The sequence below is a fragment of the Gymnodraco acuticeps genome, unplaced genomic scaffold (genome assembly GCF_902827175.1).
Source record: "Gymnodraco acuticeps unplaced genomic scaffold, fGymAcu1.1, whole genome shotgun sequence".
NCBI lineage: Eukaryota > Metazoa > Chordata > Actinopteri > Perciformes > Bathydraconidae > Gymnodraco > Gymnodraco acuticeps.
The window spans coordinates 129,769-146,069 of record NW_022990834.1 but is presented as its reverse complement, the minus strand read 5'-3'; the positions used below and the strand labels follow the sequence as shown (position 1 = coordinate 146,069).

The 16,301-nt window shown below is 42.3% G+C and overlaps 1 protein-coding gene across 1 annotated transcript in view; it reads right to left on the bottom strand.

Annotated features, from left to right (window-relative positions):
* The window catches only part of zmat4a (zinc finger, matrin-type 4a), a 194,130-nt gene that overhangs the window by 49,598 nt on the left and 128,231 nt on the right, over positions 1-16,301 (bottom strand). The window lies entirely within an intron of this gene.

Genomic DNA, 16,301 nt, shown 5'->3' with positions numbered 1-16,301 from the left:
CTGTTTACTTTGTTTTATGCCCTATATATATTCATGTTGCTCCGCTGGAGGAGGACTTCAGTTCCATTGCCATGTCTACACTGTAGCTGCTGAGCACATGATGATAAAGCCTTGAATCTTGAGAGAACGCCCTGCAGCGTCAAACAAGACATCACATACGTACAAAAACACTTAATCGAAAGGATTCATGTAAAGGATTAAGACGCAGTAACGTGGGTTCCAGACATTCATGGTTCCCAGAGGACGATCGCTTGACTTTTCCTCTACTGCCCAGGTTGATATGAGAGGCGAGTCTCACGATTACCATTACATCGGGTGCCAACTTTCTTGGTCTTTACAAACTATAGTGACTGATTTGAGTAAGATAAGGCGAGGTCAAAGTGCTGTGATGTCCAGAGTCACAGGAAGATTCAAGTAAGAGATCATCTTTGCGAGTACAGTGAAACTTCCCCATTTGTTTATGTTACAAGTTGTTTGAAATGTTATGTGACTTTTTGTGAATCTAGAACCTAAATTGCAGACAAATGTAGTAGAATAGAATCCTAAATGTGTGTTTTGAATCTTCTCTTTTCTAAAAGCAGACATATAATTGTAGTAAAATACATTGAAATGTCATAATGGACTTTATTTAATAGCATGTTTAAAGGTCAGTAAGTCCTTCCACAAAATCTGTCATGCATTGATTTATGCTTTCATTGTAAACTACAGTACATGAGGCTAAAAGACGATATTGATTTCTTTTGTCAATGATTGTAAAGACTTGGAAAAGTGCATTTTTGTATGCATTTCATAAAGAGCCATTGCATACAAACGGGTCTTAGATTGAATCCCAAATTAGCGGCATCATGTCCCTCAACTAAAACTTACATTACAGAACTATAGAGATGCTGCATCATTTTAGTCTGCCCTCTTTTTCACAGTCTGAACTCACAGGAAGAGCCCATCACCCACACATCTGGTCAGGCAGCAGAAAGCCAATAAACCCCTGCAGCGCGCGCGTGTGTGTGTGTGTGTGTGTGTGTGTGTGTGGTGTGTGTGTGTGTGTGTGTGTGTGTGTGTGTGTGTGTGTGTGTGTGTGTGTGTGTGTGTGTGTGTGTGTGTGTGTCCTCTGACTAACCAGCTACGAGGCTGCCTTCATGAAATGTGGCATGTGTATCGTGTCCTTGACTTGATGATGATGATAAATCAGGCTCAGATGAATCATGCTGCTCTTCTCCGACATCATGTCAGGAAAGATTGGAGGACTTCAGGGAAGTAGAGTTTCTTTTTTCTATCATCGTGTTCTTGGCGCTGAGCACTCTGTGTGCAAAACTCACAAATGCATCTTTAGAGTGGTGCAGGGACGACTTATTTCTGTAGTGGACCATGAAGGCAGCATCTCCCTGGTTCCCTCCATAGATGGGATTATTGCAGAAAATAATCTCTGTGTGAAAAACACGTATATGATACTTAAAGGTTTTGTTAACTTCGAGGCAAGGGAACAGGAAGTTGTACAACGCTGACTAAATTCCGGGTTTAAGGACTCATTCCTGCACCGCTTTATAATAATAATAATAAAGCTGTATCCATACAGCACGTGCAGCTCAAAGTGCTTTACAAAATGGCAACACATCAAAAGTTAATATTAACAACAAGAAAGTCCCCTCAGATCAGATGTTAAAACCTTTACAGATAAATGCAGCAGAGCAACACAATACATAATTTTAACAGGTTAAATAAAATACAATCAAATAAATAATGATTCCTCTCGGAAAGTTAAGACACAAGACTAAGTGACTCAATGCAACAAAATAAAACTCTATAAAATAAAAGATAATATTTAATACAAATTCTAATAATTCTAATGAAGGTTAAACGATTAAAATATTAAAAGACCAACGTAATCACAATGTTGCTATTCAAAACTTTTAAATAAATAGTTAATGGATAAAACCCTTTAAGACCTATGAAATAAATTAAACCAATAACTATGATACCAAGCAGGGAAACTGTCCGGCCTTCACAGCACTTGGGTTGTAAAGTGATCGTGATCCAGATCGTGGCTCCTCCCCCCAGCAGAGACATTTCTCACGTCCTGTTCACATCACTTCACACACACAGGGCCCTCTAATGGCGCGTTTCCACTGCAGCGGGTAGCTCGCTTTAAGCGTGCCGAGCCGTGCGGGGCCCGTTTTTGGTTGCGTTTCCACTTGGCCTAGTACCGGCTAGCGGGTCCTAATTCACAGTTTTTCTGGCCCAACTAAATGGTGGTTCTAGGGCCAGGAACAACCAGGCTGAGTCGGGCTGAGTATGCTAAACTAGAGAGAGAATCGCTACAACTACAACAAGATGAACATATTTGACCGTGATTTAATTGTAATACACGTTTCTAAATGATGCCGAAGTAACAACATACTGATACCGGTTAGTAAAAACCATGAATTAATGCTTTGACAAGTCTGCAGACAGACGAAAACCTTTTAAAAATGCGTGTTTTCTGAATGGAGATCGGCTAAGCTAACGTTATATATGCTCCGACCGTCCACACTCACAACAACGGCCTACAGACGGCCAACAGACTATTCCACAGGTCAGTCTGGTGGACAGTATAAAGCTGGAGGAGTCGTTCTTTAATTCAATCTTCGTAAGAATAAGAGCAACAGAAAAACAACTCGAAAGCAGTCTGCCATTGTTGTTATTGTGATGGATAAACAAGCTGGCGTTGCTGAGAAACACCAGTGGCGTAAACAGTGACGTCATAACGTGGCTCCACTTGAGCACCGGGCCGTGGAAAACCAAACTGGTTACCAAGATGTACAAACTGTGAACAGAACTAGCACCAGCAGAGAAACGGATCTCAGTGGAAAACGGGATATTTGTGTCCCATTTCTGAAGCATGATCCTGTCCCAAGAAAAGATGCATGGAAAATAGCTTGAAGTGAGTGTTTGCTATAAAGAGGAATTTCAAATGGCGTTAAACGAGACGAGACAACTTGAATTGATCAAATAGGCGGAGAGAAATACCCATCATGGTTTCCATTTGTCGCACTGATGCAACATTTGCTTTCTCAGCCACGTCTTTTCACCTGCTCCAGTTCAGAGCAGTGACTTTAAAAAGCCACATCTCTCCTTATATGCCATTTGTATGCAGACGGAGCAGCGGCACAAAGTAGACCCATTTAGTGAGAACAGCCCGTGAGAGGAGAGGAGATCAAAGTGCTCTGAGTCTCTTCCTGCTTTCTGCCCCGAGCCCCCCCCCCCCTCTTCTCTGCCTGCACAGGAAACATTTTCTTATGTTTCTGTTAGTCTCAGAGGAAGCTGTGCAGGCCGTGGAGAGCAACGAAACAAAACACCTCCATCCCTGAGAGGTCATCCTATCTGAGACAAGGTCAAACTGAACTGCACACGGTTTGTCCTCAAAGGTCTGGAAGGTTGGTTAAACAAGAAACCTGCTGGAAATGGAAAGTAGAGACACTACATACTGATATACACCTGAACATCAGCAGGAGAGGACTCTTTAAAGTAGAGACACTACATACTGATATACACCTGAACATCAGCAGGAGAGGACTCTTTAAAGTAGAGACACTACATGCTGATATACACCTGAACATCAGCAGGAGAGGACTCTTTAAAGTAGAGACACTACATACTGATATACACCTGAACATCAGCAGGAGAGGACTCTTTAAAGTAGAGACACTACATACTGATATACCCTGAACATCAGCAGGAGAGGACTCTTTAAAGTAGAGACACTACATACTGATATACACCTGTCAAGCAGGAGAGGACTCTTTAAAGTAGAGACACTACATACTGATATACACCTGAACATCAGCAGGAGAGGACTCTTTAAAGTAGAGACACTACATACTGATATACACCTGAACATCAGCAGGAGAGGACTCTTTAAAATAGAGACACTACATACTGATATACACCTGAACATCATCAGGAGAGGACTCTTTAAAGTAAGACACTACATACTGATACACCTGAACATCATCAGGAGAGGACTCTTTAAAGTAGAGACACTACCATACTGATATACACCTGAACATCAGCAGGAGAGGACTCTTCAAAGTAGAGACACTACATACTGATATACACCTGAACATCAGCAGGAGAGGACTCTTTAAAGTAGAGACACTACAATACTGATATACACCTGAACATCAGCAGGAGAGGACTCTTTAAAGTAGAGACACTACATACTGATATACACCTGAAACATCATCAGGAGAGGACTCTTTAAAGTAGAGACAACTACATACTGATATACAACCTGAACATCAGCAGGAGAGGACTCTTTAAAGGTAGAGACACTACATACTGATATACACCTGAACATCAGCAGGAGAGGACTCTTTAAAGTAGAGACACTACATACTGATATAACACCTGAACATCAGCAGGAGAGGAACTCTTTAAAAGTAGAGACACTACATACTGATATACACCCTGAACATCAGCAGGAGAGGACTCTTTAAAGTAGAGACAACTACATACTGATATACACTGAACATCAGCAGGAGAGGACTCTTTAAAGTAGAGACACTACATACTGATATAAACTGAACATCAGCAGGAGAGGACTCTTTAAAGTAGAGACACTACATACTGATATACACCTGAACATCAGCAGGAGAGAACTCTTTAAAAGTAGAGACACTACATACTGATATACACCCTGAAACATCAGCAGGAGAGGACTCTTTAAAGTAGAGACACTACATACTGACTATACAGCCTGAACATCAGCAGTAGAGGACTCTTTAAAGTAGAGACACTACATACTGATATACATCTGAACATCAGCAGGAGAGGACTCTTTAAAGTAGAGACACTACATACTGATATACACACCCTGAACATCAGCAGAGAAGAACTCTTTTAAAGTAGAGACACTACATACTGATATACACCTGAACATCAGCAGGAGAGGACTCTTTAAAGTAGAGACACTACATACTGATATACACCCTGAACATCAGCAGGAGAGGACTCGTTAAAGTAGAGACACTACATACTGATATACACCTGAACAAATCAGCAGGAGAGGACTCTTTAAAGTAGAGACACTACATACTGATATACACCTGAACATCAGCAGGAGAGGACTCTTTAAAGTAGAGACACTACATACTGATATACACCTGAACATAAGCAGGAGAGGACTCTTTAAAGTAGAGACACGACATACTGATATACACCTGAACATCAGCATGAGATGACTCTTTAAAGTAGAGACATGACATACTGATATACACCTGAACATCAGCAGGAGAGGACTCTTTAAAGTAGAGACACGATATACTGATATACACCTGAACATCAGCAGGAGAGGACTCTTTAAAGTAGAGACACTACATACTGATATACACCTGAACATCACAGGAGAGGACCTCTTTAAAGTAGAGACACTACATACTGATATACACCTGAACATCAGCAGGAGAGGACTCTTTAAAGTAGAGACACTACATACTGATATACACCTGAACATCAGCAGGAGAGGACTCTTTAAAGTAGAGACACTACATACTGATATACACCTGAACATCAGCAGGAGAGGACTCTTTAAAGTAGAGACACTACATACTGATATACACCTGAACATCAGCAGGAGAGGACTCTTTAAAGTAGAGACACTACATACTGATATACACCTGAACATCAGCAGGAGAGGACTCTTTAAAGTAGAGACACTACATACTGATATACACCTAACATAAGCAGGAGAGGACTCTTTAAAGTGGAGACACGACATACTGATATACACCTGAACATCAGCAGGAGATGACTCTTTAAAGTAGAGACACGACATACTGATATACACCTGAACATCAGCAGGAAAGGACTCTTTAAAGTAGAGACACTACATACTGATATACACCTGAACATCAGCAGGAGAGGACTCTTTAAGTAGAGACACTACATACTGATATACACCTGATCATCAGCAGGAGAGAACTCTTTAAGTAGAGACACAATACATGTGGCTGTGATTATATAAAAATAATAATGGGGAATTATCAGTCATTCAGCCTCCTAGTGATCTAAAATAGAAATAGGAACTGCAACAAAATACAACACTAGGAGATGATATCCATCTTGGAGCGTATGCAGATGAGCATGTGCTATATAGGTCAGAGTAAACATTCACATTAGCATAACTGTGCCAGATGTAAAAGGCATGTTAGGGTTATTTGAGTGTAGCCGAAGATACAGAGACAAACATGTATCATCCATTTCAAACTCTTGCTGGTTCAGAAAGTTCATCTGGGATACAACAACATTTTAAGACGCTGTTATTTCAGATTAATGACGGCGCGTTTTGGAGATTTTTATTATGGGTTTTGACTGTCGTTATGAAACACGGATGTGTAAAGAGCAGGAGAGGACTCTTTAAAGTAGAGACACTACATACTGATATGCACCTGAACATCAGCAGGAGAGGACTCTTTAAAGTAGAGACACTGCATACTGATATACACCTGAACATCAGCAGGAGAGGACTCTTTAAAGTAGAGACACTACATACTGATATACACCTGAACATCAGCAGAGAGAGGACTCTTTAAAGTAGAGGACACTACATACTGATATACACCTGAACATCAGCAGGAGAGGACTCTTTAAAGTAGAGACACTACATACTGATATACACCTGAACATCAGCAGGAGAGGACTCTTTAAAGTAGAGACACTACATACTGATATACACCTGAACATCAGCAGGAGAGGACTCTTTAAAGTAGAGACACTACATACTGATATACCCCTGAACATCAGCAGGAGAGGACTCTTTAAAGTAGAGACACTACATACTGATATACACCTGAACATCAGCAGGAGAGGACTCTTTAAAGTAGAGACACTACATACTGATATACACCTGAACATCAGCAGGAGAGGACTCTTTAAAGTAGAAACACTACATACTGATATACACCTGAACATCAGCAGGAGAGGACTCTTTAAAGTGGAGACACTACATACTGATATACACCTGAACATCAGCAGGAGAGGACTCTTTAAAGTGGAGACACTACATACTGATATACACCTGAACATCAGCAGGAGAGAACTCTTTAAAGTAGATACACTACATACTGATATACACCTGAACATCAGCAGGAGAGGACTCTTTAAAGTAGAGACACTACATACTGATCTGCACCTGAACATCAGCAGGAGAGGACTCTTTAAAGTAGAGATGCTACATACTGATATACACCTGAAACATCAGCAGGAGAGGACTCTTTAAAGTAGAGACACTACATACTGATATACACCTGAACATCAGCTGGAGAGGACTCTTTAAAGTAGAGACACTACATACTGATATACACCTGAACATCAGCAGGAGAGGACTCTTTAAAGTAGAGACACTACATACTGATATACACCTGAACATCAGCAGGAGAGGACTCTTTAAAGTAGAGACACTACATACTGATATACACCTGAACATCAGCAGGAGAGGACTCTTTAAAGTAGAGCCACTACATACTGATCTGCACCTGAACATCAGCAGAATATTTTCTATTCAAAACGGTCCTGAATACAATTCTTGCATGTTCAGAAAGTTAATTGGAAATTCATCAAGAGCTTACGAAGGGTTTTTCAGTGCAATGATTCAGACTGATGAACGGTGCGTTTTAGAAATCTTTGACATGGGTTTGAATTATGGCCCCAAAGGAAGGACGTTCACCGTCTGTTCCAAGACAGAGTTTATGGAAACAGAGATGCTGTGAATTCTCATCAGTGTTAATCAGCTCTTTTTGTAACAGTAGCACCTGCATGGATGTTTGGTGTTCGGGGTGTAAAATGCTTTGCAAGCTTGAATGGATGAATGCCGGCTGACAGCAGGAAGAAAAAGTGGGTCCAGAGAGACCCACTTGCTGACGTTATTGATGTAGAAATCAATATCCCCAGCCTGCCGTTGCCCTGGGTTATCTGCCTGACATTTTGTATTTGTGACACACCTGGGGCTTTTAACAGAGTGTTTGTGAGGATAAAACAACAGCTCGCACTTCCTCTACTTCACCTGGGTTGTTTGAACAAGAAACAAAAAACCTTTTATTGACATTATCCATCTTTTCCATCTGGGACAGAGCAGATTGAAAAGTGTCTCTGCTTGAGGGGAATCTGATATTTGTATTTCATCAAACTATGAATATTAATGAAAAGGTTTAGTGTCCCAAGATGTTTCAAATGTTTCAGACTTTTCCTTTTCAAAAAAGGACCCAGAAGAAGCGCTGAATAATTCTGCTATTGTGTCCTTTTAGTGATAGAAGTGTCCAATTTAAAGTGGTTAGAAAACTTGAAATAAGCAGCTTTGATCCAAATATTACGACTGTATTTTCTTTGTGCGTCCTTTGAATGTTATATATTATTAGAGAATACAGTATTTATTCTACTGTGCAGTGTTTAAATGTGCACTGTGTTTTATATCTTTGCTATTTTATGTGTATATTTGTCCTTATTCCCGCACCATTAAGTCTCTTGCACTATTTTAATTCTGTATTTCTTTTAACATCTTGCGTTTATAGTACGATACATTAGTAAAGGAACCTGGGACTTTGGACTTTCATCGCTAAACAACTATGCTGTAGCAATAAAGCCTTTGTATGGTGTTGGTAATGTATTATGTTCATATTACCTCTGCGTTTTCATACCATTTTATTCAATACAGGTGACGTTTTATGAACTTTTTTGGGGAGGGTATAGAAGTTTGATTCTATTTAGAGTTTCAAAGCTGAAAATAATAACCTAAAACTCAATAAAATAGAGCAACCTTTCCCCAGAAAACAAAATACATACACGTCCATACAGCTAAATCTCCTACCCTGTGCAAAACAAAGAGCCCATCATTCTGCTTTTAAACACACAATCCCTCTCGTTTATCCAAGGGTATTATTTTCACAGTGAATACAGACCTCAGCCGGCGTCAGGCTGTGTCGATCACTCTCTGAGACGTTTAATATTTCAGCCAGACACAACAAGAGAGAGAGGGATCGATGCATATACATAAGAGAGAAGAGAGCACACAGGTGGATGATGGGTATTAAACGCAGCACAGGAAGAAGCAGCTGCAGCATTTTACGTCATGACGATTGTAAATGGAGCACAGAATAAAAAGCTGAACAATTGAAGCTCTTAAAGACGTTAATTATATCTCAGCTGTAACAGAAAATGTTTGCCTGAATTAACTGCAGGCACATCCTGTCCTACTATATGCTTAAAAGACCCTTTGTGTGCTTTTTCCCTCTCCTGTAGTTTGTTCTGTATGTTTTAGTGCATGTCTACCGTGAGTTCTGTTCTAAGTGTGTTACTGTAGCATTTTTTTCATCAGGGCTCATTTAGACGCTTCTTGTGAGACTTGTGTTTTGTTTCAATAAAAATGGTTCATATCGTCAGTTAGCTGAGTTTCTTCCCGTTAAGTGGGTGTGACACATTCATAGGTGGTTAAATGTTAAGAAGCCCTGAGAGCCCTCCATCAACACCTTCCCTGCCTGAAACGCCACCATTGGACTCCTTTGTTTACTTCCGGAACATAGTGACATCACTATGTAACACTCGCGCTACTATTGGCTAGCGCTCCAGCACTTTGTACGTGATAGGCTAAGGGGCGGGACATCTCTAAGCGATTGACCAATCACAACAGAGCCGGCCAGCTAACCAATCAGAGCAGACTGGGCTCTGGTTTCAGACAGAATGGACCCTATTATACTTTCCTGTAGGTTTAGTGCATGTAAATGTCTACAAAGGCTACCAATTCCAACGTTAAAACGTTGTGGTGTGTGTGTCTCGCTCTAATCTGTCCTCTGTGTGTGTGTGTGTGTGTGTGTGTGTGTGGTGTGTGTTGTGTGTGTGGTGTGTGTGTGTGTGTGTGTGTGTGTGTGTGTGTGTGTGTGTGTGTGTGTGTTGTGTGGTGGGTGTGTGTGGGTGTCTCTCTATATGTCTCTCTGTGTGGGTGTGGTGTGTGTGTGTGTGTGTGTGTGTGTGTCTGTGTGTGTGTCTCTCTATATGTCTCTGTGTGTGTGTGTGTGGTGTGTGTGTGTGTGTGTGTGTGTGTGTGTGTGTGTGTGTGTGTGTCTCTCTCTGTCTCTCTGTGTGTGTGTGTGTGTTGTGTGGTGTGTGTGCTGTGTGTGTGTGTGTGTGTGTGTGTGTGTGTGTGTGTGTGTGTGTCTCTCTGTGTGTGTGTGTGTGTGTGTGTGTGTGTGTGTGTGTGTGTGTGTGTGTGTGTGTGTGTGTGTGGTGTGTGTGTGTGTGTGTGTGTGTGTGTGTGTGTGGTTCAGATTTAATCACAAACTGCTGTTAATCTCGCTGTGATTGAAGTCTGCTGCTGTTGTAATCCTCCGACAGCTGCTCACCTGGATCGACTCACAAATTGGCAGTTTGTGAGAATAATGAGCGGAGGGGAAACGGTGAACGATGAACATGGTAAACATTATATGATCTGATTGTTCGGGGACAGCTGAGTCCACAGTGATTGGTGTTTGTTTGCTGTGGTGTGTTGGCGCACCCTCACTGTGTTTGTGCTCGGAAATACTTTACTTCTAATTTGTTGGAGTTTTTCTGTTGACTGATAGAGCAGTGATATTTCTGCCATTAATAATAACAATAACAATTAATAAACTATTTTTAATGCAACCCACATCGGTATTTCCTCACCAACAACAGCCTTTCCCCCTTTAAAAGGCCCTTTACTTATTTTGGGGGGTTTTCCCTCTCCTGTAGTTCTTTAGGTTTTAGTGCATGTTTTTTAGTAGAGGGACTCTTTAAAGTAGAGACACTACATACTGATATACACCTGAACATCAGCAGGAGAGGACTCTTTAAAGTAGAGACACTACATACTGATATACACCTGAACATCAGCAGGAGAGGACTCTTTAAAGTAGAGACACTACATACTGATATACACCTGAACATCAGCAGGAGAGGACTCTTTAAAGTAGAGACACTACATACAGATACACACCTGAACATCAGCAGGAGAGGACTCTTTAAAGTAGAGACACTACATACAGATACACACCTGAACATCAGCAGGAGAGGACTCTTTAAAGTAGAGACACTACATACAGATACACACATGAACATGATCAGAGTAGGTCCTCTTAACTTTGGGGGGAGTCTTGAGAATACATCTTATTCACTACATTGCTGAATATATTAAAGTCATGCCAATATTGTTATAGACTCCCATTGAAATGTGTAAGCACACATTTATGGATGTGTGCTGTGTTTATGTGTGGAGGAGAAAGAAGATCGCTGACACCTCAAGGTGAGTTTAAACTAATGGAGGAGGAAGAGGAGTGGAAATGGATCTGAGCCTGACGCTGGGTTGGCAGCTGACCGTCCCAAATGGTCATCTCAATGCAAGTGATGTGTGAATGTCAGACCATGGGCACCAAGCATCGCATTTTCTACAGAATCCCAGCGTCGTATGCACTAGTGGTGCACGATAATTATCGGCCCGATAATTATAATAATTATTTTGCCAGAGACGACCCCAGGGCTAAAACGATCTCTAACTTCATCATAGAAATGATGGCGCTTGACGAGAGTCAAAACTGTTCTTGGCTTTGTTTTGTTCATAGTAGTAATGCTCATGTCATTTGCTCACTACTAGTCTTTTTTTTACCACCAGGTGTGCAAAAACTACAAGTACATTTAATATATATATATATTATATTATTATCGGTTATCGGTATCGGTATCGGTCTTGAGAAGCAGGAAGTTATCGGTATCGGTTTCAAAAAACCAATATCGTGCATCCCTAGTATGCACTCTTTGTTTTTCCTTTCACTCTTTAAACAGACTTGGCTGCACCAAAAGAGGTCTGGTGATTTATTTCAATGAACACACATTGCCATAGATTACACTGGTGCCTTGCCATAAACATTTATATTGGTGTTAACAAGCCAAGTCTTTGTAGTTGATGAGTTGGATATATTTCAAGATTGGAGTACAGGGAGGAATACTGTCTTCCCCATGGCACTTAGGCTGTGTACAAATCACACATAAACATACAAAATAGGGACCGAATTCAATGTTCAAATAGACAGGGAGAAACAGCACCTTTTGAAAGAGACAAGCTTGCTCTTTACCACAGTTTCCAGTCTTTATGCTAAGCTAAGCTAACTGGCTGGAGGATAATTTAAAATGTCCCATTAACACATGATAGTGGTGTCAATCTTCTTATCTTATGTCACTCCTGGTATGTCAATCATTCCCAAAATGGAAATCATTCCTTTGACGTAATCTCGCTGAGTAGTTCAGTAACAGACACAATAACAGTGACTCCTGGATCTGGCCTTTGGGCTTCTGAACCATATCCTGACGCGTGCATCACCTCTGACTGTATCCAATGTTTCAGAGCACTGCATCACTAATATATACACTCATATACTGTCAATAACGTTTGTTAGCACTGCAGCTCAGAGATATGTGGAGAGCACACACTCAACATCATTATTTAAAATCAGCAGTGAGGTTCTACTCCACTTCACACGCACATAACAACACCTCCAAACATCCTGTAGCTCATTGCTTAGTGATTTATATTCTGAATATAATTGTGTAGTGATGATATGGTTTTAGTCCCTGAAGGCAGCATCTCCCTAGACCAATGGGATTTCTCCATGTGATTTTGGATTATTGCAGAAAATAATCTGTCAAACAAACATTTATGATTCCTACACGTTTAATTCAGCAGGATAATCTCATGTTAACACCACTTCATGATTTCTGAAGAAAAAAGCTAATGTTGGGCTATAAAGGAACTACAGCACGGTCACATGACTTCACTTCACCAGCGATAAGCTAAAGGTGGCTAATGTTGGGCTATAAAGGAACTACAGCACGGTCACATGACTTCACTTCACCAGCGATAAGCTAAAGGAGGCTAATGTTGGGCTATAAAGGAACTATAGCACGGTCACATGATTTCACGTCACCACCGCTAAGCTAAAGGTGGCTAATGTTGGGCTAAAGGAACTACAGCACGGTCACATGACTTCACGTCACCACCGCTAAGCTAAAGGTGGCTAATGTTGGGCTATAAAGGAACTACAGCACGGTCACATGACTTCACGTAACCACCGCTTAGCTAAAGGTGGCTAATGTTGGGCTATAAAGGAACTACAGCACGGTCAAATGACTTCACTTCAACACCGCTAAGCTAAAGGCGGCTAATGTTGGGCTATAATGGAATTACAGCACGGTCACATGACTTCACTTCACCACCGCTAAGCTAAAGGCGGCTAATGTTGGGATATAATGGAACTACAGCACGGTCACATGACTTCACATCACCACCGCTAAGCTAAAGGTGGCTAATGTTGGGCTAAAGGAACTACAGCACGGTCACATGACTTCACGTCACCACCGCTAAGCTAAAGGTGGCTAATGTTGGGCTATAAAGGAACTACAGCACGGTCACATGACTTCACGTCACCACCGCTTAGCTAAAGGTGGCTAATGTTGGGCTATACAGGAACTACAGCACGGTCACATGACTTCACTTCACCACCGCTAAGCTAAAGGTGGCTAATGTTGGGCTATAAAGGAACTACAGCACGGTCACATGACTTCACGTCACCACCGCTAAGCTAAAGGAGGCTAATGTTGGGCTATACAGGAACTACATTACGGTCACATGACTTTACTTCACCACCGCTAAGCTAAAGGCGGCTAATGTTGGGCTATAATGGAACTACAGCACGGTCATATGACTTCACGTCACCACCGCTAAGCTAAAGGAGGCTAATGTTGGGCTATAATGGAACTACAGCATGGTCACATGACTTCACGTCACCACCGCTAAGCTAAAGGTGGCTAAAGGAACTACAGCACGGTCACATGACTTCACGACACCACCGCTAAGCTAAAGGTGGCTAATGTTGGGCTATAAAGGAACTACAGCACGGTCACATGACTTCACGTCACCACCGCTTAGCTAAAGGTGGCTAATGTTGGGCTATAAAGGAACTACAGCACGATCACATGACTTCACTTCAACACCGCTAAGTTAAAGGTGGCTAATGTTGGGCTATAAAGGAACTACAGCACGGTCACATGACTTCACGTCACCACCGCTAAGCTAAAGGTGGCTAATGTTGGGCTAAAAAGGAACTACAGCACGGTCACATGACTTCACGTCACCACCGCTTAGCTAAAGGTGGCTAATGTTGGGCTATAAAGGAACTACAGCACGGTCAAATGACTTCACTTCAACACCGCTAAGCTAAAGGCGGCTAATGTTGGGCTATAATGGAATTACAGCACAGTCACATGACTTCACTTCACCACCGCTAAGCTAAAGGCGGCAAATGTTGGGATATAATGGAACTACAGCACGGTCACATGACTTCACATCACCACCGCTAAGCTAAAGGTGGCTAATGTTGGGCTAAAGGAACTACAGCACGGTCACATGACTTCACGTCACCACCGCTAAGCTAAAGGTGGCTAATGTTGGGCTATAAAGGAACTACAGCACGGTCACATGACTTCACGTCACCACCGCTTAGCTAAAGGTGGCTAATGTTGGGCTATACAGGAACTACAGCACCGTCATATGACTTCACTTCACCACCGCTAAGCTAAAGGTGGCTAATGTTGGGCTATAAATGAACTACAGCACGGTCACATGACTTCACGTCACCACCGCTAAGCTAAAGGAGGCTAATGTTGGGCTGTACAGGAACTACAGCACGGTCACATGACTTCACTTCACCACCGCTAAGCTAAAGTGGCTAATGTTGGGCTATAAAGGAACTACATTACGGTCACATGACTTTACTTCACCACCGCTAAGCTAAAGGCGGCTAATGTTGGGCTATAATGGAACTACAGCACGGTCACATGACTTCACTTCACCACCGCTAAGCTAAAGGTGGCTAAAGGAACTACAGCACGGTCACATGACTTCACGACACCACCGCTAAGCTAAAGGTGGCTAATGTTGGGCTATAAAGGAACTACAGCACGGTCACATGACTTCACGTCACCACCGCTTAGCTAAAGGTGGCTAATGTTGGGCTATAAAGGAACTACAGCACGATCACATGACTTCACTTCAACACCGCTAAGCTAAAGGAGGCTAATGTTGGGCTATAATGGAACTACAGCACGATCACATGACTTCACTTCACCACCGCTAAGCTAAAGGCGGCTAATGTTGGGCTATAATGGAACTACAGCACGGTCACATGACTTCACTTCACCACCGCTAAGCTAAAGGCGGCTAATGTTGGGCTATAATGGAACTACAGCACGGTCACATGACTTCACGTCACCACCGCTAAGCTAAAGGTGGCTAATGTTGGGCTAAAGGAACTACAGCACGGTCACATGACTTCACGTCACCACCGCTAAGCTAAAGGTGGCTAATGTTGGGCTATAAAGGAACTACAGCACGGTCACATGACTTCACGTCACCACCGCTAAGCTAAAGGAGGCTAATGTTGGGCTATACAGGAACTACTGCACGGTCACATGACTTCACTTCACCACCGCTAAGCTAAAGGAGGCTAATGTTGGGCTATAAAGGAACTACAGCACGGTCACATGACTTCACGTCACCACCGCTTAGCTAAAGGTGGCTAATGTTGGGCTATACAGGAACTACAGCACGGTCACATGACTTCACTTCACCACCGCTAAGCTAAAGGTGGCTAATGTTGGGCTATAAAGGAACTACAACACGGTCACATGACTTCACGTCACCACCGCTAAGCTAAAGGAGGCTAATGTTGGGCTATACAGGAACTACAGTACGGTCACATGACTTCACTTCACCACCGCTAAGCTAAAGGTGGCTAATGTTGGGCTATAAAGGAACTACAGCACGGTCACATGACTTCACTTCACCACCGCTAAGCTAAAGGAGGCTAATGTTGGGCTATACAGGAACTACAGCATGGTCACATGACTTCACTTCACCACCGCTAAGCTAAAGGAGGCTAATGTTGGGCTATACAGGAACTACAGCACGGTCAAATGACTTCACTTCACCAGCGATAAGCTAAAGGAGGCTAATGTTGGGCTATACAGGAACTACAGCACGGTCACATGACTTCACTTCACCACCGCTAAGCTAAAGGAGGCTAATGTTGGGCTATACAGGAACTACAGCACGGTCACATGACTTCACTTCACCAGCGCTAAGCTAAAGGTGGCTAATGTTGGGCTATAAAGGAACTACAGCACGGTCACATGACTTCACTTCACCACCGCTAAGCTAAAGGAGGCTAATGTTGGGCTATACAGGAACTACAGCACGGTCACATGACTTCACT